Here is a 19,747-nt window from a genome sequence, read left to right as displayed (position 1 = left end):
AGTAAAACCCGCTACGGAACACCTTGCCCACGAGGGTTCGTGATGACGTGTGGTGCCCACAGTCTTCGTCGTGATTGTTGGCCAGCCATTCCTTCCCCTGTTCCTTGGAGATGCAAAGCAAGGAAACATCGTTTGGCCACCTCCGGTAGAGCTCTCCATCTTGGATGCAGTTAGTCGTGGCCTGCCAGGCCACGCATTCCGCGTCCTCTTCTTTCTCTAGTAAAATCCCTTGCATCAGGTAATCCTTGATCTCCGCAGTCCAGCATCCCTCTTGAGGCTCCAGCGCCAGGAGCAAGCGTGCCCCCGAGGTCGGGCCACAGGACGGGGCTCCTGAGGCAGGCGGTTAAGGGAGTTCCTCTCGAGGTTGCGCTGTGCTTCATAGTGACAGTGTTGCTGAGGGCTTGAAGAGTCATTCGTTGAAGATGCCAGGCTCCTGAGGCAGCCGCCTTGATGCCCTCTTGGCGATGTCATCAGCCTCTTGGTTGGTGTCGCGGGGCACATGCTGCAGCTCCAGCCCCAAAAACTGCTTTTCCATCTTGCGCACTTGTGCAAGATACGCCTCCATGTGCTCGTCCTTGGGCTCGTACACTTTGTTGGACAAGTTGACGAGGAGTTGTGAGTCACCCTTGATGATGAGGCGCTTCACCCCCAGTGCAGCAGCGGCCTTTAAGCCTGCTATGAGACCCTTCTCGCCCTACTGGAAACAGAGAAGCACTGCGTAGTAAAGCTTGTCCTGAGTGGGGGATATAAGCACTATGCCAGCCCCCGTGCCATGTCGCGAGAATGCTCCATCGAAGTGCATAACCCAGCCGTTTGGTGCCTTGATTCCTTGGGAAAGCGGTCGATCTTTTCCTACCTCGAGCCCTGGCGCCTCTGTCCACTCTGCCACAAAATCTGCAAGTGCGGCTCCTTTGACGACTCTGGTCGTGCTGAATTCCAACTGAAATGCTTGCAGCTCGATGTTCCATTCAGCGACCCTTCCAGCGGAGTTGGGACTCCTTTGCACCCTCTCCAATGGGTAGGCTGAGACAACCTTGATGGGGTGACCTTGGAAGTAGTGCTGCAGCTTACACGAGGCCACCAACAGCGCGAGCAAGAGCTTCTGGGGCATGGGGTACCGTGCCCTTGCATATCGTAGCACCGTGCAGATGAAATACACAGGATGCTCGACGAGGGTGGGCGCGCCGGCGAAGCCCGCACCCTCCAGAGAGTTGAGCGCCTCCTGAGACGTTGGAGCCCCCGGCTCCTGACTGCTTGGTGAGGTCCCCTCAGGACTGGGGGCGTCTTCTTGTTAAGGCTGAGGCCCATCTGCCGAGGCCGTGGCCCTCACGAGGCCTTCCTAGCTTTGAGCTGTTGTGGTCGGGGTTGCGGCCGATGCGGCCTTGACCCGGCGCTCCTCCCGTACCGCCACCAGAGCTGCGCTGGCAGAGTAGGGTGTGGCGGCGAGGTAGAGCACCAGGGGCTCCTAAGGGCGTGTAGCCACCATCACCGGAGGGCTGGTCAGGTACTTCTTGAGATCTTGGAATGCTTCGTCGGTGTTTTGTGTCCATTTGAACGGGCCCTTCTTCTTCATCAGCTTGAAGAAGGGTAGGGCACGTTCCGCCAGCTTGGAGATGAAGCGCCATAACGCAGTTATGCGTCTAGCGAGCTTCTGCATTTCACTGAGGGTTTGCGGTGGACTCATGTTTTAAATTGCCTTGACCTTCTCTGGGTTGGCCTTGATCCCTCTGTGCGACACGAGGAAGCCCAGAAGCTTGCCAGAGGGAACACCAAACACGCACTTCTTCAGGTTGAACCGCAGGTCCACTTCACGAAGGCTCACGAAGGTTTCTTCCAGGTCCACTTATAGGCCTCAATGTTTCTCCCGAGCTGCCGGCCCAAGGCGATATGCATCAGTCGCTGAAAGGTTGTGCCCGCGTTGTGCAACCCGAACAGCATGCAGGTTTAGCAGTACACCCCGCACAGGGTCAGGAAGGCCGTCTTCTCCACGTCTTCTATCGCCATCTTGATTTGGTGATAGCCTGAGAAGGCATCCAGGAAGCACAACCGATCGCACTCAGCGGTGGAATCAATGATTTGGTCGATGCGGGGGAGCGGGAACGGATCCTGAGGGCAGGCCTTGTTAAGGTTGGTCAAGTCGACGCACATGCGCTCCTTTCCTCCCTTCTTCGGCACAACAACAGGGTTTGCCAACCATTCAGGGTAGCGAACCTCGCGAATGACACCTGCAGCTTCCAGCTTGCGGGTTTCTTGGACGACGAAGGCCTGCTTCTCGGTGGACTACCGACTCGCTTTCTGCTTCATGGGGCGCACATTGGGGCACACATTCAGGTGATGCTCGATCACCTTCCTTGTGACCCCCGCTAGCTGCTTGGGTTCCCACGCGAACACCTCCTTGTTCGCGCGCAGGAATTTCACCAAAGCCTCGTCCTGGTCGGTGTCGAGATTGGTGCCTATGGTGAAGGTGGCGCCGGAGGATCCGTCCTCATCGACTGGCACCTGCTTGGTCTCCGCTTTGTCTTGGGTGATCAGCTGCTTCTTCTTGGTTGGCGCAGCCCCCTGGCCTTGGGGGTGTCGGCGTTGGTGGGCTGCACCGCTGCGGCTGTCTTGAGAGCGAGTTTGAGCGCCTACAGAGCATCTTTTGTGTCCCCGGCTATGGCGAGGACGCCGCTGCTCCTGGGCATCTTCATGAGGTTGTTGGCCGGGTGACTCGCTGCCATGAATTGGGCCAAGGCAGGGTACCCGAGGATGTTGTTGTACGGCAGGCCGATGTGGGCGATGCCTAAGTTGACCAGCTCCGTGTGGAAGTTGTCATGGGTGCCGAAGGTCACCGGTAGGTGGATCTGTCCCAGGGAGCCGGAGGAACCGGCCCCGATGCCTGAGAAGGGCTTGCTGGATTGGAGTCGTTCCAGCAGCACATGGAGGAGGCTGAAGGCCTCCACTGAGAGCACGTTGAGGCCGGCACCGCCATCGATGAGGGTCCTGGTGATGGCCACCTAGCAGATGGTGGTCGTGCAAAGCATCAGGAGCGCACCCGAGCAGGCAGTGTTGACGGGGTGATTGTCGGAGCCGAAGGTCAGGTCGGCCTTGGGTGCCGCCCAACCCGGAGGAGCCCCGTGCTGCGTGAGAGTGGTGCCGATCTGGCGGACGAATGGCTTGACGTGGAGGCCCGAGGGTGGCGCCTGCGAGCTGCCCAGGAGAGCTGCGACGACCGGGAGTGTCGGCGCAGCGTAATGGATGAGGAAGAGGTTGCGCAGCTCCTCTCGGGAGGCCATAGAAGCCGTTGGCAGGTGGAGTAGACACATGCGTGGAACGTCGGTGAGGGCCATGAAAAACCAGTTAGCCATGACCCTATCGTCGCCCTCGGCCCCGAAGACGGCCTCCTCGTATGCCAGCAGGAAAGCCAGTGGATCCGCCACGCCGTCATAGCGCGAAGACATCTCTGTCTTGAACTTGTTCGGCCCACTGCACCTGTCGCAAGGCGGGGGCCAAGGCTCGGAGCCCCCTGGCCCCAGTGCTGGCGTAAGCAGCCGGAGCGGGTGGCGCATTGTCTGCCATGAGGAAGAAGCGCGGCGTTGATGGGGAGTGGGTCGACGGAAGGGAGAGCTCCGATGCACCCCTACCTGGCGCGCCAAATGTCGTATATCAGGTTCCGACAAAACCCTTAAGGTTCAAACTCTTGGGGTGCGCACGAAGATCTTCCCCCTACCGATCCACGTCCCAAGGCCTCGCCGTGAATCTAAGCTACACGATGAACAACACAAGGGACACAATGTTTATACTAGTTCGGGCCACCGTTGTGGTGTAAGAGCATGTCTAGTAGAGCCCTTAAACCCTTAAATCTAAAATCAATTTTAAGGGCTGAGAATTGGCCATTTTTGATACTATTAAGGGTTGAAAAATAGGGGCAAAGACTAGAACCCTCAAACCCAACCCTTATAACAGAATATTCCGTTATAAGGGTTGGGTTTGAGGGTTCTAGTCTTTGCCCCAACCCCAACCCTTAAAACTGTCATTCGACATATCACAATTTTCACTAGAAACAGACAATCAACCTTCAAACAAACATGGAAATGAAGATCATTGATGCATGGTTTAACAGTTTACATCACACAATCATCATCTTCCTTCCACCATATCAATTGGTCTTCATCCATGTCCTTCTTGGACACCATAGCAACTCCTCAATGTCCGAATCGTCCGATGACGACCAACCGGAATCATCGGACAACGACTCCATGTCGTCAGTGTTCACCTCCATCTACAAAATACAACAAACAATAAATTGTGAGTGCCAAAAATGAAAAAAGGAAACAATGAAACAAAAAGAAAGAAAAGGAGGCATACTTGCAGGGAGCTCGGGGCAACGTGACTGCCTCTGGCCCGCCTGGCCTCTAGCGCGGCGGTGGAGGCCCGGGGCGGCGGGGCGCGGGCGACCGTGGGGCGGGGGGGGGGGCGGGGGGGGGGGGGCGGGGGGGGGGGGGCGTGGCTCCTCTGGCTGTTGCACGGGGCGGGAGGCAGAGGTGAACGGCGGATCCGGCGGTGAGGACTGTGACACAGCTGCAGTGGCCTTGCGCGCGTTGAGGGGAGGCGGGGGGCGACCAGAATGGCGGCGGCCAGCGGCCGGCGGCTCGGGTGGGCGTGGGCGGGAGGTTGGGGACGGGGAAAACTCCCTCCCGCGCTCAGCCGGAACACGGATGCGGGTTGGGGTAGTTTTCGCCCCCCAACCCTCACTTCTACAGGTTGGGAGGGGGTTTGAGGGTTGGACCCTTAAATTTTTTTAAGTGTTTGAGGGTTAAGGGGTTCTAGTCTATGCGTTTTTTCGATCGCAAACTGTAAAAAAGCGGTTATTTATAAGGGTTTGAGGGTTTGAGGGTACTACTAGAGATGCTCTAATACCCTACTCTAGTGTGTGTGGTGGTGGATTGCCTCAGGGGCTGATGATGAACATCATAGAGGAAGAACAACCTCGCGAGAGGTGTTCTTGAGTTGGTGTGGTGTTCTACTTGGGTGGATTCAATCCCCCTTCCTACTATGGTGGCTATCATATTTATAGAGGACCTGGTCCTCTTCCCAAATATTGAGCGGGAAGGGAGCCAACAATGGCCATTTTGAAGGGGAACAACTAGTACAAGTTATCCTGACTAAAGTTGGTCTTCGACTGCCAAATGCACTGGCGATGACGCTGTCTTGGGCTCCACAGTGACCTCCATCCTGCCGCTCTGCTGGTCTTGGTCTCGTTGCACCGATATGGTAACCTTTCCTTGATGCCTCGGTACTCCGCGCCTGCGCTTGCCCCCTTTGCACCGAAGAGGAAACGTGGACACTGCGCTGGCTAGCGCCTGCCTGGTGCCCACCTGGTCTTGATCGTCATGGCTTGCGTCATGAGCACCTCGCGAGGTACCCCTACCTTGATCTCTCCGCCTCCTCGCGAGCCAGTCTGCTGAGGCCGCCCCTGAGGACGCCTTGCGTCGTCCGCCCCGCGAGGCTTGGCCCCTCGCGAGGGTCTTGATCTTGGGTTGATGAAGATGGGCCGTACTGGGCCACTGCTTGAGCCACGCCGTAGGCCGCAGGCAGGCAAGTCTGGGGACCCCCGTTCCCAGAACGCCGACAATACCGGTGTGCTCAACCTCTGGGCAGTCTGCTGAGATTTTTCGAACTGGAACTCGGTGACGAGTGTACACATTCACAAGTTCCCACTCGTAGTTGTACCCAATATAAACAACCCAATCTCCATTCGCACATTCCCAATCATTGCCCTCAAGCGATGGCATCTTAACATCATACGTGTCATTATCAAGCGGCATCAACTTGCACAAGGCGAGGCCTCCATCGTCCCCGCGCCAGTCAGCAAGTTCACGACGAAGAAGATAGGGGAGATCAAACCGCTCTTAGACCCTTGGGTTCCTTCTAATGATGTTATTATTTGAGTCAAGAATGGTCTTGAATGAACCTGCCATGCTAGCCGAGGTGATGACGTCGCACTGCTCAATGAGTTCCTCCACCACGTCATCTTTCAGATCGGGGCAAGAATAACGGGGTCGTTTCCGGCCTACTCCCTCCATGGAGAAGACGATCGAATAATGGCAGAAGGAAGGGTGAAGGAAAATGGAGGAGGAAGGAAGAGCATGCGACAGCAGTTCCAAATCGAGAGGGAAAGGCGAAGAGCCGGTGGACGGCTGCCAGTCTACCATGGTACACGAAGAGGCGCCCCGGCCTACACGTCCGTTTGGAAATACTAGTAGAAAAGGACTCGTCGTCGTCTCACTAACATGTTGGAACGGGGCCACATGTCAACGAAACATGGTGTGCAAAATGCGATCTGACCACATTGGCCCGAGGTGCCGCATTAGTTATCGACCTTAATTTTTTTAACATACAATCTGAATGGATAGCTCCTATGGTCATCACACATGAGCAGATATATAGGTGGGGTAGGTGGGTAGGCGGTTGAGCAGGTGGCAACAATCTGAGTGCTAAAAGAGTTCATCCAATGCTTGGTTTTGTTTGGATTTTCCAACTATGACCATTGGATAGAATGAATCAATGGCTTACGTTCAAAGTTATTCTCATACTATAGAATTTTTGATTCAGTTGATGTGCTGCTACCGTCCAATATTCGTGTGTGGTTGTTTCTAGATTAAAAAATGAGGTACTAGTATTTACTGTGGGAAAGCTGAAGTGATGGTTGATTCGCCCGAGCAACATAATACTGTGGGAATATGGGAGTACCATTGGATTCAAGGAACAGAGAAATGATGGTTGCTTCATCCGAGCAACTTACTGTGGCGAAGGTGGGGCTCTATGATTTGACTGCTCACTAGTCATTACTACTGTGGTGCAACGACCGGGGTGAATCTTTCCCTGCAGTTGTGTTGTGCACTCAATATTGCTACATGGCAGGTGGAGACGGATGAAGGATGTCCAACATGTCAGCGAAATGAAGTTGAATTGTTTCTGGCATTGCTATCAATCCTTCAGGATTTGTTTATATGTATGCATAATTTTAATGAAACTGTAATGTGATGATATGAAGGTTTCAACTTTGGTTCCCACAGGAAAAAAAAGGTTTCAACTTAGGATTCATGTGTCTTGCCTCAAGATTATCTCGTTACAACATTCCATCAAATACAAATGAAACTACCATGGCTATCATGGTGAATGCATCTCAATGGTTCGCAGATCAGTGCCAATATTCACATCACAACCGAACACGAAGTTCTGAGAAGGTGTACAAATAAAGAAAAATATATAATTGATCGATGTTATTCGTAGGACTGGCTCCATTTCCTTGGCACGGGAGCAAGTCTCACCCAGCTTTGTAGCCAAAAAATAGGTGTATGGAGGACGCCACAATCTGATCATTTTGTGCAGCTCCACTAAAATCGAGGGGACCATCCCTGTTTGCAAAGATATCCAGTTAGTGTGATTCCAATAATAGTGGAACTAGATGATGAAACATAACACACAAATAGAAACCGATCACCTCTACGATCTCTCTTTAGGACTAACTTCTTGTTGGAGAAGATTAGGCATGGAGTTGGATGAGGTGGATAACAAAACCAATCTCCCTTTCTGCAGCTCCACAGAAATGTCAAAACGTTGCCTGTGTGACATTTTGGTGGAACTGCACAAAACACTCTTAAGAAAAAAGTGATTTGTGCAGTTCACCAAAAGGTCGCAATAGAAACTAGGTGAAAATGGATATCCCTGTTTGCAAAAGGAGATAGAAAGGAAACAATTACTGCCCAATAACACGAGTTGAAGACACATACACCGACAAAAAAGAAGCATATTCCATGTAATAAGGGAAAGATAGCGCATGGTGGTTTATCAAAAATGGTTTGAGGACGAGATTGCAAGATGTAAAGTATGCTGGCGGAGATACGATTTATGCAAACAACTAAAGAAGATCCACATGCAGCAACGTGGGAAGATGGGCAGTGGAGCAAGGCCAGAGGAAGCTGTACCTGAGGGTCGTCGGGATGTTACTAGGAGGGCGCCGGTGGCCGGGATCTGCCCATACTGCGGCAGTGAGCAAGTGGCAAAGGCCCTACCGCGCCGGAGCTTGGTTAGAGAGAACAGCGGGTACCGCAGATCGGGACATGCTGCCTCAACACCGTCGAACGAAGAGACGATGCACATCCTCCCTTTCCGCGGGCGGACGGGATGCGGCCGGATCACTATCCAACGCTGAGAGAGAGAGGCCACCGTCGCCTTGTGTGAGATGGTGTCTCGAGAGACAAACCCATTTTTCCATTTTCCCCATGGCAATCGTTTTATATTCTATACGTGCCATTGAGGAATATATAACTTTAGTTAATAGTAACGCATCAAGTCAAACATTGTTCCGACTAGGCATGGTACCCGACCCTCCTTCAAGTAAACAACCGCTACACGCGTCAAATTATCACGTGGGATGCCTTTTCCTATAGAAACAAACTCCAACAAGTACCCGCGCGGGTGTGGCCGAGAACGAGACGTGAGTTCGTGCATCCTGCATGCACCTCTTCTTTAGGTGCAGGTACGTACGTGGGTGGGTGTGAGAGAGATGGTTTGTGCAAAACAGAGGCAATGTGTTGATGATATCTCAAACAGAAAAACGTAACATATGCAATGTGTGTGAAACGGAATCATGGACGTGAGATATCGATAGAACTGAAAACAGGGATGAAGTGTGTGGCTGCGCGATCGATAAAGAGTGCCATCGAATTTGTGTTTGCCCACATCAAAGATACAGGGCGGCAGGCCTACTGGAATTTGAGAGGGCAAATGTGCAGTTTTTATCCGTGGCATGCATACCTACCTACAATCTTCGACTATCGGTGTGTGGGGGGGGGGCAGAGACCGATCGACTAGTATATGTCTAGGGAAGGGGAGAAACCTAGCTATGTATTGAGGGAGATCGATCGGCATCCATGGACACTACAAAAAAAATACACTTCCATGATGATATGTGTTTGTCATAGTAGGTCGCGTTTTTTGTCATGCATGTACATGCATGACGATTTTATGACAGAATCAAGATAGTCATACCTGTGCTGTCATAGAAGTGTTCCCTGACATTGCCAAAATTATCATCACGGAAGTTTCCACTTCCATGACAGAAGTGCTTTCGTCAAGGGTGACCGACACGTGGCATCCACCGTAACGGAACGTCGTTAAGCTATCGGGTCGGGTTTTGGATCCGATAACCCGTTAACAGCCCTGACCAATGGGGATTTTCCACGTGTAAAATCATCATTGGCTGGTGGAAACATGTGTCGGCTCATCATTGGGACAGATGTCATCCACTCATCGGACAGAAGGCGCCTATGATACGTCGACACGTGGCACGACCCATCAAGTTTAAATGGGCTGGCCCAACTAAAGGACCACAAGATTTTGCAGACCATAATGGGCCAGCCCAGCTAAAGGCCCACGAGATTTTGCGGACCATAATGGGCTGGCCCAGCTAAAGGCCCACAAGATTTCGTGGGCCATAATAGGCCGGCCCAGGTAAAGGCCCACAAGATTTTTGTGTGCCATAATGGGCCGGCCCAGGTAAAGGCCGACAAAATTCTTGCGGATCATAATGGGCCGGCCCAGCTAATGGCCCACGAGATTTTTCCGACATTAATGGGCCGGCCCAGCTGCAGGCCCACAAGATTTTGAGGACCCTAGTAGGCCGACCCATTAACTGGCTGCCATGTTTTGGGCCAAATGCCGGCCCATATTTGATCCGGTCCATTAATGGCCTGCCACGTTCCGGGCCTAATAATGGCCCATATAAGATCCGGCCCGTTAAAAGCCTCCCACTTTCTGGGCCAAATCACGGCCCAGATCTGGTCCGGCCCTTTTAGAGGCTTTGGGCTCAATTATGGCCCATATCAGATTCGGCCCATTGACTGGACGCTATGCTTTTGGGCCCACTTGCTAAAGACCCATTTAGTAATTCGGCCTGATATTAGTTTCGGCCTGTTAAGGGCCCATTTAACATTTCGGCCCTATATTAATTTCGGCCTGTTAAAAGCCTGTCATATAGTTGGGCCTAACTACGACCCTATTTGCATCTGGCCTGCTCGCAACCGATATCTGATTGGGCCAAACAAGGACCGAGACAACATTGGCCTATTAAAAGCCCGTGAATTGATTCACACAATCATGGGCTGGGGTCCATTTCGGGCTACTGCCAGCCCGTGAGCTATTCGGCATGTTTCAGGCCCAACCTACTTCTGAGCCTCCTAAAAGCCCATTGAGTTTTCTTGCGAAAAGAGGGCCGAGGGTTACTCGGCCTATTAAAGGCCCGAATCTACTAGTGGGCCAGTTTGACGGGGCCCATGATGCGGATCATACATCGTGATTGCATGACAGCCCGATTATGTACCGTAATTTTACGGTTTGGCCGGTTTAATGCAAAGACAAGATATATATACAGTAAAATAACTGCATCATCATGAATAAGAAAAAACCTAGACTATACAATAAAGAAATTACGACATATTACATCCACTGGGCATCAAAGTTCGCCACTATGATAATAAAGCACAAGCAGCCAGCAGATTACATACACTGGGCATCAAAGATCGCCACTAGTGCAAATAAACACGCCGACAAAATAATATACAAAACCAACAGCACTTCAATAGGGTTCAAGAAAGGTTAGCCCTGCTGGGGAGCTGCAGCGCAAGCAGCTGAGCAAGATGATGAGACTGCTCTTGTTCAACACTTATATCTTCCTCACTCTGAAAGATAAACAAGCAGACAGATGACCGGTTTTGCACATAAAAGTATCAGTGCTGACAATTCATCACATTTCTTACTGATGAATAGAGTGACACAGTTTAAAATTGCATTAACACAATATGGTATTGTTCAGGTCAAGACATGGCAGGAGATGACATTGTGAAGGAGTTGGCAGCTTCATGACACCATTGTATTACAGATCAAGAACTCATAAGTATAAAAGGAAATGGAGGGCAAAGGAAAATAAGCTGCAGAGTGATGGTACATGAACAACTACCTGTCAATGTAAGTACACCGATAAAGGACAGCATGTACTTACAAGAACAATGCAGAGCTAAAAAAATCATGGGAATTGGATATATTCTACACTAATGTAACCATTCATACAGATCAGATAATTTGGAGCAAACAATTGATAAGCAAGCTATGATGCATACTGCTATCACATAATGAACCAGGTATGTATGCAAGTACAGTGATACAGGACAACGGGTACTAACAAGAGCAAAGCAACGGGCAACGTATTTGCGATATCCTGTCGTTCTTTTCAAACCAGAATTCTTCTTCGAGCAGATTTCCTGCAAAGAAGATCCGTAAGGCACATGCGGAAAAGTAGAAGTTCAAATTGTCATGTGATTTTATAGACAGTACCTCATCCTAGGAACGAGACCAGTGCATAACAAGGTTTTTCCATTCAATGTCTTCTAAATTTAGCACTGATGACTTCACCGGAAATTCGTTTATAGACTAGCCATCAAAGTGTGATTCCCTCAGGTAACACCGATACTGCTGCAATGCTTCCTTGAAATGAACAAGCAAGCTCTGCTCATCATGACTATCCAGATTGACCCTCGCCTAGTTACAACAATGTAATGTAAATCATTGATGTGTTCGATCAGCAGAAAACAGGAAAATAATAACCATGAATAATAGCACTTACACGTAAGTTGGACAGGAAGATGTGAAAATGGTGTTTGTCTTCACTATAATCTTCCCATGATGGGAATATATGCATGTAGTCCCTAACAACATTGAAAGCATTGTCTATTAAACTGGGAATAAATGGAATGGGGTTCCAATCTATAGGAATTGGCCGTCTCTGCAGTTGGGATATGTCTTCGGCCGGTGGACTTGCTGTACTTTTTGCTGGAGTGGGATTTTTCTGTGGTACGGCTAGTGCTATGGCAAATGAAATCGGTATACCTTTTGTTGGAGTGCAGGTCCTGTGTTGTGGGGCTAGTGGTGTGGCCAGTGAAGTATGGGTACAGTCTGCTAGAGTTAGTCCTATGTTTTGTGTCACTGGTTGTATAGCCAATATAAGTGGGGAGTTGTCTGATTTCTCTGACACCACCACGTTTTTCAAGGACTTTGCTGGTGCTCCTTCAAGTTCGGCAATCACCCTCTTCCTTTTTGATGTCTGATGCACAAGAACAACATTTGAGTGGAAAAACATGGTATGATGACAGATGGAATATGTATTGATAATGGATGGGCATGGCATCTCGAGTTATATGATGAGTAAACTAAGTAGATGGCGGTGCAACAAAGTAGATGAAATGCAAGACAACATATGCAAGATACGCGCAATCAATAAAACCATGACAAATTAGAACAGGCACCTTGATGGGTGAATAGGACAGGCCATCTGCCTTTGACTCCTCGAGGTTAGAATAGTCATTAGGATGATATTCTGAACAAGAATCAACAGGTGGGGAGCGTACGAGTTTCATTGCTTCCAGAATGGCACTCAATGCCTTGGTGCCAATTTTGTAAGTCATTGCAGTGTTCCACAATATTCTTCTGATGTGCGGATTCTGATATTCACTGTAATTGCATATAATATCTAAGAACCATGAAAACATAAATAGTTGTGAGATTATCTATGTAATGCAGATGATATTCTAATATAGGGGCGCCCCTCTAAACACTTATGTGCTATCACTGGATTCTGATGAGAGAGCTCATGTGTGATGTAATATGGTGCGTGCATTTATATAATCTGGCACAAGTACACAAAAAAATAGGCTCCAGAAGTAAGGATAGCTGGCAGATGATAGGTTCATAATATACTGTATAGAGAGTTTATTGCCAAATCATGATAACAAGAGCACACAGCAACTAGGCAGATCATAGTGTACATAACAGGGGTACACCATAACCACGATATATAAATCGGGAAAGTGGAACTGGCTTGAAAATACGGTGTTGTATTGCCGCTGGTAATTGAAAGCCTATCGATCACGTACGGGAAAGCTCTATCGAACATGGTAAAGAAGAGCAAGCATATTTTGGATAATAAAATGTTGGTTGCGCAGTGCCCACACATGATGAACCAGAGCGCATTAAGAATGCAACTCCCAGCTGTCTCTCGACCATTTCAGGCGGTTGGATGAAGATCCTACGTCTCCTAAGCCTTCTTCTTCCTCGTCTCTGATTCTTCCCATACAGAACACCGCACGGGCCACCAGCCGGACCACCGGCCCCCACCGCCTGTGTTCCTCCACCACCCCCACCCCCCACTCGTTCACCAAACCCCACCCTCGTCGAGTTTTCTTCGTTCGGCGAGGCCCCACAACCACCCGAGCCCCTTCGATCACACCGGCGAACTCCGGCGAGCTCTGAAAAATCGACTCACCCAATTTTGAAATTTAGTCTACTGTGATTTAACTAGTGAATATAAAAAGGGAAAACCATAAGCATTGGGAGTATAGTGTTGAGCGTGCCATGGCGGATCTGTCGGGGAAACTGATCCACGAACACCTATGGGACCGGCGGACCGAGCCCCTTTCGGTTCGGCGGGGGGCGGAGGTCGCACGAAGAGCGGATCAAGGCAATGCACACGAGCAGTTTACCCAGCTTTGGAGCTCTCCGGAGAGATAACACTCCTACTACTGCTTGTTTGTGTATTTCGAGTTCTTGCTCGGGAGCGATCAGAGCTACCAGACCGAGCGTGAGAGCGTTTCTGGCTTCAAACTGGTCGAACCCCCTCTACGTTGCACATGGGCCTCCTTTTATATGCTCAAGGGGTCACCGACAGGTGGCAACGCAGACAAAGGGCAAAAATGGAAAAGGAGATGCGGTAGGTACAACTACCTATACTGTAGATACAGTGTATCACACCTAACTCTGACGGCAGGGGACAAAGACATTAAATGCCCGTCTGTGTCACCCAAACAGTGCAAACAGAGACCGTCAGGGGCGCCACCGCTCGGCACGATGGCTATCTTGTCAGCGCCGCTTGCCACCCTGCACCGCTGGCTGCACATCCTCTCGCCACGCGTGCCTGGAAAGGCCCCAGGGCGACACGTTGGTGGATGTGCTGGAGCGCGGGTGCTGAGTGGCCGCTTGCCGCGGCAAGTGCCTTGCCGCGGTCGTTGTCTTGTCCGGCCTGGGAGCTTGTCGTTCACGAGCCTTGCTGGGACGCATGGCGCGTCGCGGCAAGCTTCTTTGGGATGCCTTGGTTGGCCTTCCCTGCAAGCTCCTCTTGCCGGGGCCTTGTCTTCTTGGCTTGAATACTTTGTTCTTGAATGGCTTCCCGGCAAGCTCCTCTTGCCGGGGTCTTGTCTCCTAAGGAGCCACGGAGGATCTTGGCGGTCGCCTGGCAAGCCTTGCCGCGGGGTGCTGCGACTGCCCGTGCACAAGTTCGGGATACTAGGGTACCCCTACTCTAGTACACCGACAGGAGCCCCCGGGCCTGGGACATACACGATGCCGAGCGCTGTTGGGCCAGGCCCAAAACAGGGCACGGGCACGCGCGGCCTGGGTCGTGCCGTTTCTTACTCCGTATCCACCGCGCCTTTCCAAACGGCATGCGTCGAATGCGGCATCGTGGGAGAGATCGTGGGTGGTTTCTTTATTTGGAAAGGCGTAACGTTCGCCCCTCCCTCTTTATAAGCAGAGGAAATAGAGGCAGGCGCCCATCTCGCCGGTTACTACTCCAAAATGTCTGCCGCTCCCCCCTCTAAGAGAGAGCAGCGCTCCGCCCCTCATCTCCATCGTCGTCACCAACGCCGTCGTTCTCCTCCACCACCTTCCACGGAGCCGATGGAGACCGAGGCGGGCGGTGAGGAGAACGTGCACGGCGATACTGATGATGCCGCGGCCACCGAAGAAGGAGCCGGCGCTGGCGAGCCCGCCGGCGAAGAGGCCGCCAAGGCTGCCGCCGCAGAAGCTGGCGAGGGATCCAGCGATCGCACTGACGACCCTGAGGCCGCAGAGCGCAAGGCGCTACGCCGACCGCTGATCCCTCCGCCGCTGACGCAGCGCTAGGCCCCGAAGAGCCCAGCCCGGCGCCTACTTGAAGGCCGGCAACGGTGTCTTCATCAAGCTCCCCTGGGCTTCAAGCTCCAGGGCCCCGGTTGAAGGAGAAGCTTTTGATGGGGAGGTGCTCGCCTCCGCTGGGCTGACACTGGTTGACGCGCCAAGCAGCAGCAGCGGCGAGTCTGAGGAGGAGCAGTTGCTCCGGAAGCTGGTGTCGCTCTACCGCGCCCGACAAGCCAAGATGGAGTCCCGGGAAGCGCATGTCGCGCAGGCGGGAGAAGACATTGAGAAGCGCGCGGAGGAGCTCCGGGAGGGCAATCAAGAAGCTCTCCGGTCCATTGCAGAGGAGCGGGCGCAGCTCGTCGAGGCGTGGAAGGCATTCATTCTTGAGAAGGCCGAAGCCGAAGAGCAGTAGCGGCTTGCCGGCGAGAAGCTGTTTGCGCGGGAGGGTGAGCTGGCGCAGTGGAAAGTTAACCACGACAGCCACGAAGAGGAGCTTGCCGCGCGCGAGCAAGCACTTGGTGGGGCTCTCAAGGAAGCAAAGGACGCGGCCGCAGCTGCCGAGGCCGCCAAGAAGGAATTGGAGACAAAGGTGGCGCAGCTGGAGGCCGCTCTGAAGGAGAGCAGCGAGGAGCTTGCCGCGCTCAAGCTTGAGCGCGAGAAGGATGCCGCCGCGCACGGCGAGCTGCAAGGTCTCCTTGCCGAGAGGAGCAAGAAGCTAAGCTCCACCAAGGACTCCAATGCTGACCTTGAGCTTAAGCTGGCCACCTTGACTCAGACGCTGGACGGCGTCAAGGAGCGGGAGGTGGCCTTGAAGGAGGAGATCAAGGGCAATGAAGCGCTGCTAACGAGGGCCGCCGAAACCCAGAACACCTTCAAGGAGACGGTGGAGCTCTGGACGGAGGGCCTCGTGAACATCGCTTTAGTCATTGACGGGGAGCTGGCTCAGCTGGGAGTGGAGGACTTTGGGTACTCCTCCGATGAGAACCTCCAACCCAGCGCCAAGCTCACCTTGTTCTTTAAAGGCGTGGCGACAGCTCTCCAGCAGCTCCGAGAGTAGATCCCAAAGCAGCTGGCCGACGAGTCGCGCACGATCTGCGCCAGAGTTCTGGAGAAGGTGTTGGTGAAAGTGGCCTTCCGCAATCCAGGCCTCAACTTCACCAACGTCCTCAAGAAGCTGCCAGCAGATGCTGATCTCGAAGCGCTCAAAGCCCTTGTCGCACCCATTGTGAACAAGGTGAATGAGGTCAAGAGGGTCGATGGTGGCCGCGTAGATTAGGCCGCCCGTTTTCTTCTTTTCTTGTCGCTGCTAATCATGTCGCGAAAATAATTTGTTAGAGCTGCGACAAGTTATCTTGTAATATAACTCTATTTTGGGTATTGACTGCTGTGTTATTTCCTCTACTTGATTCCTTCCTTTGTATGTTTTTGCCCTATGCTTTTAGGGAACTTGCCGGCGCAGGCACCCTTGCCACGAGCGCTGAGTGCGGAACGTCAGCAGCCTGCTGGCGGTGCTGCTACCGACAAGAAACCTTGTCGGAACTAGTCGCAGCTCACTTAATTTGTTGAGCGGACTCGAAACAAAGTAAGGGCGCAACTAGCTACGAGTTGGTTCTTCCGCGCACAGGTTTTTCATACAAAGTACGGTCGTTCGAGGAAGATAACTTTAAAATTTAAAAACTGATTGCTCAAACTTTGGCAACTTAGCTTTTCTGTCGTTTGCTTCCCGGCAAGGCGAAACTTTTCTTGAACGACGCCTGGTCCACACCATTATCTTCTCCTTTCCCCTACCTGGCGCGCCAAAGATGTCGGGGAAACTGATCCACGAACACCTATGGGACCGGCAGACCGAGCCCCTTTCGGTTCGGCGGGGGGCGGAGGTCGCCCGAAGAGCGGATCGAGGCAATGCACACGAGCAGTTTACCCAGCTTCGGAGCTCTCCGGAGAGATAACACTCCTACTGCTGCTTGTTTGTGTATTTCGAGTTCTTGCTCGGGAGCGATCAGAGCTACCAGACCGAGCGTGAGAGCGTTTCTGGCCTTCAAACTGGTCGAACTCCCTCTATGTTGGGCATGGGCCTCCTTTTATATGCTTAAGGGGTCACCGACAGGTGGCAACGCACACAAAGGGGAAAAATGGAAAAGGAGATGCGGTAGGTACAACTACCTATCCTGTAGATACAGTGTATCACGCCTAACTCTGACGGCAGGGGACAAAGGCATTAAATGCCCGTCTGTGTCGCCCAAACAGTGCAAACAAAGACCGTCAGGGGCGCCACCGCTTGCCACGATGGCTATCTTGTCAGCGCCGCTTGCCACCGTGCACCGCCGGCTGCAAAGCCTCTCGCCACGCGCGCCTGGACAGGCCCAGGGCGACACGTTGGTGGATGTGCTGGAGCGCGGGTGCGGAGTGGCCACTTGCCGCGGCAAGTGCCTTGCCGCGGTCGTTGTCTTGTCGGGCCCGGGAGCTTGTCGTTCACCGAGCCTTGCCGGGACGCATGGCGCGTCGCGGTAAGCTTCTTTGGGATGCCTTGGTTGGCCTTTCCGGCAAGCTCCTCTTGCCGGGGCCTTGTCTTCTTGGCTTGAATACTTTGTTCTTGAATGGCTTCCCGGCAAGCTCCTCTTGCCGGGGTCTTGTCTCCTAAGGAGCCATGGAGGATCTTGGTGGTCGCCTGGCAAGCCTTGCCGCGGGGTGCTGCGACTGCCCGTGCACAAGTTCGGGATATTAGGGTACCCCTACTCTAGTACACCGACAGGAGCCCCCGGGCCTGGGACATACACGGTGCCGAGCGCTGTTGGGCCAGGCCCAAAACAAGGCACGGGCATGCACGGCCTGGGTCGTGCCGTTTCTTACTCTGTATCCATCGCGCCTTCCCGAACGGCACGCGTCGAATGCGGCATCGTGGGAGAGATCGTGGGTGGTTTCTTTATTCGGAAAGGCATAGCGTTCGCCCCCTCCCTCTTTATAAGCAGAGGAAACAGAGGCAGTCGCCCATCTCACCGGTTACTACTCCAAAATCACCGCCGCTCACCCCCTCTAAGAGAAAGCAGCGCTCCGCCCCTCATCTCCATCGTCGCCACCAACGCCATCGTTCTCCTCCACCACCTTCCACGGAGCCAATGGAGACCGAGGCGGGCGGCGAGGAGAACGTGCGCGCAATACTGATGATGCCGCAGCCACCGAAGAAGGAGCCGGCGCTGGCGAGCCCGCTGGCGAATGGCCGCCAAGGCTACCGCTGCAGAAGCTGGCGAGGGATCCAGCGATCGCACTGAGGACCCTGAGGCCGCAGGAGCGCAAGGCGCTACGCCGACCGCTGATCCCTCCGCCGCTGACGCAGCGCCAGGCCCCAAAGAGCCCCAGCCCGGCGCCTACTTGAAGGCCGGCGACGGTGTCTTCATCAAGCTCCCCTGGGCTTCAAGCTCCAGGGCGCCAGTTGAAGGAGAAGCTTTTGACGGGGAGGTGCTCGCCTCCGCTGGGCTGACACTGGTTGACGCGCCAAGCAGCAGCAGCGGCGAGTCTGAGGAGGAGCAGTTGCTCCGGAAGCTGGTGTCACTCTACCGCGCCCGACAAGCCAAGGTGGAGTCCCGGGAAGCGCTTGTCACGCAGGCGGGAGCAGACATTGAGAAGCGCACGGAGGAGCTCCGGGAGCGCAATCAGGAAGCTCTCCGGTCCATTGCAGAGGAGCGGGCGCAGCTCGTCGAGGCGTGGAAGGCATTCATTCTTGAGAAGGCCGAAGCCGAAGAGCAGCAGTGGCTTGCCAGCGAGAAGCTATTTGCGCGGGAGGGTGAGCTGGCGCAGCAGAATGTTAACCTCGACAGCCACGAAGAGGAGCTTGCCGCGCGCGAGCAAGCACTTGGTGGGGCTCTCAAGGAAGCAAAGGACACGGCCGCAGCTGCCGAGGCCGCCAAGAAGGAATTGGAGACAAAGGTGGCGCAGCTGGAGGCCGCTCTAAAGGCGAGCAGCGAGGAGCTTGCCGTGCTCAAGCTTGAGCGCGAGAAGGATGCCGCCTCCCACGGCGAGCTACAGGGTCTCCTTGCCGAGAGGAGCAAGGAGCTAAGCGCCGCCAAGGACTCCAATGCTGACCTTGAGCTGAAGCTGGCCACCTTGACTCAGACGCTGGACGGCGTCAAGGAGCGGGAGGTGGCCTTGAAGGAGGAGATCAAGGGCAACGAAGCGCTGCTGACGAGGGCCGCCGAAACCCATAACACCTTCAAGGAGACGGTGGAGCTCTGGACGGAGGGCCTCGTGAACATCGCTTCAGTCATTGGTGGGGAGCTCGCTCAGCTGGGATTGGAGGACTTTGGGTACTCCTCCGATGAGAACCTCCAACCCAGCGCCAAGCTCACCCTGTTCTTTAAAGGCGTGGCGACAGCCCTCCAGCAGCTCCGAGAGTAGATCCCAAAGCAGTTGGCCGACGAGTCGCGCACGATCTGCGCCAGAGTTCTGGAGAAGGTGTTGGTGAAAGTGGCCTTCCGCAATCCAGGCCTCAACTTCACCAACGTCCTCAAGAAGCTGCCGGCAGATGCTGATCTGGAAGCGCTCAAAGCCCTTGTCGCACCCATTGTGAACAAGGTGAATGAGGTCAAGAGGGTCGATGGTGGCCGCGTAGATTAGGCCGCCCGTTTTCTTCTTTTCTTGTCGCTGCTGATCATGTCGCGAAAACAATTTGTTAGAGCTGCGACAAGTTATCTTGTAATATAACTCTATTTTGGGTATTGACTGCTGTGTTATTTCCTCTACTTGATTCCTTCCTTTGTATGTT

The sequence above is a fragment of the Triticum aestivum genome, chromosome 5B (assembly GCF_018294505.1).
Source record: "Triticum aestivum cultivar Chinese Spring chromosome 5B, IWGSC CS RefSeq v2.1, whole genome shotgun sequence".
Classification (NCBI taxonomy): domain Eukaryota; kingdom Viridiplantae; phylum Streptophyta; class Magnoliopsida; order Poales; family Poaceae; genus Triticum; species Triticum aestivum.
The sequence above is the reverse complement of the archived record's forward strand: the minus strand, read 5'-3'. Positions refer to the sequence as shown.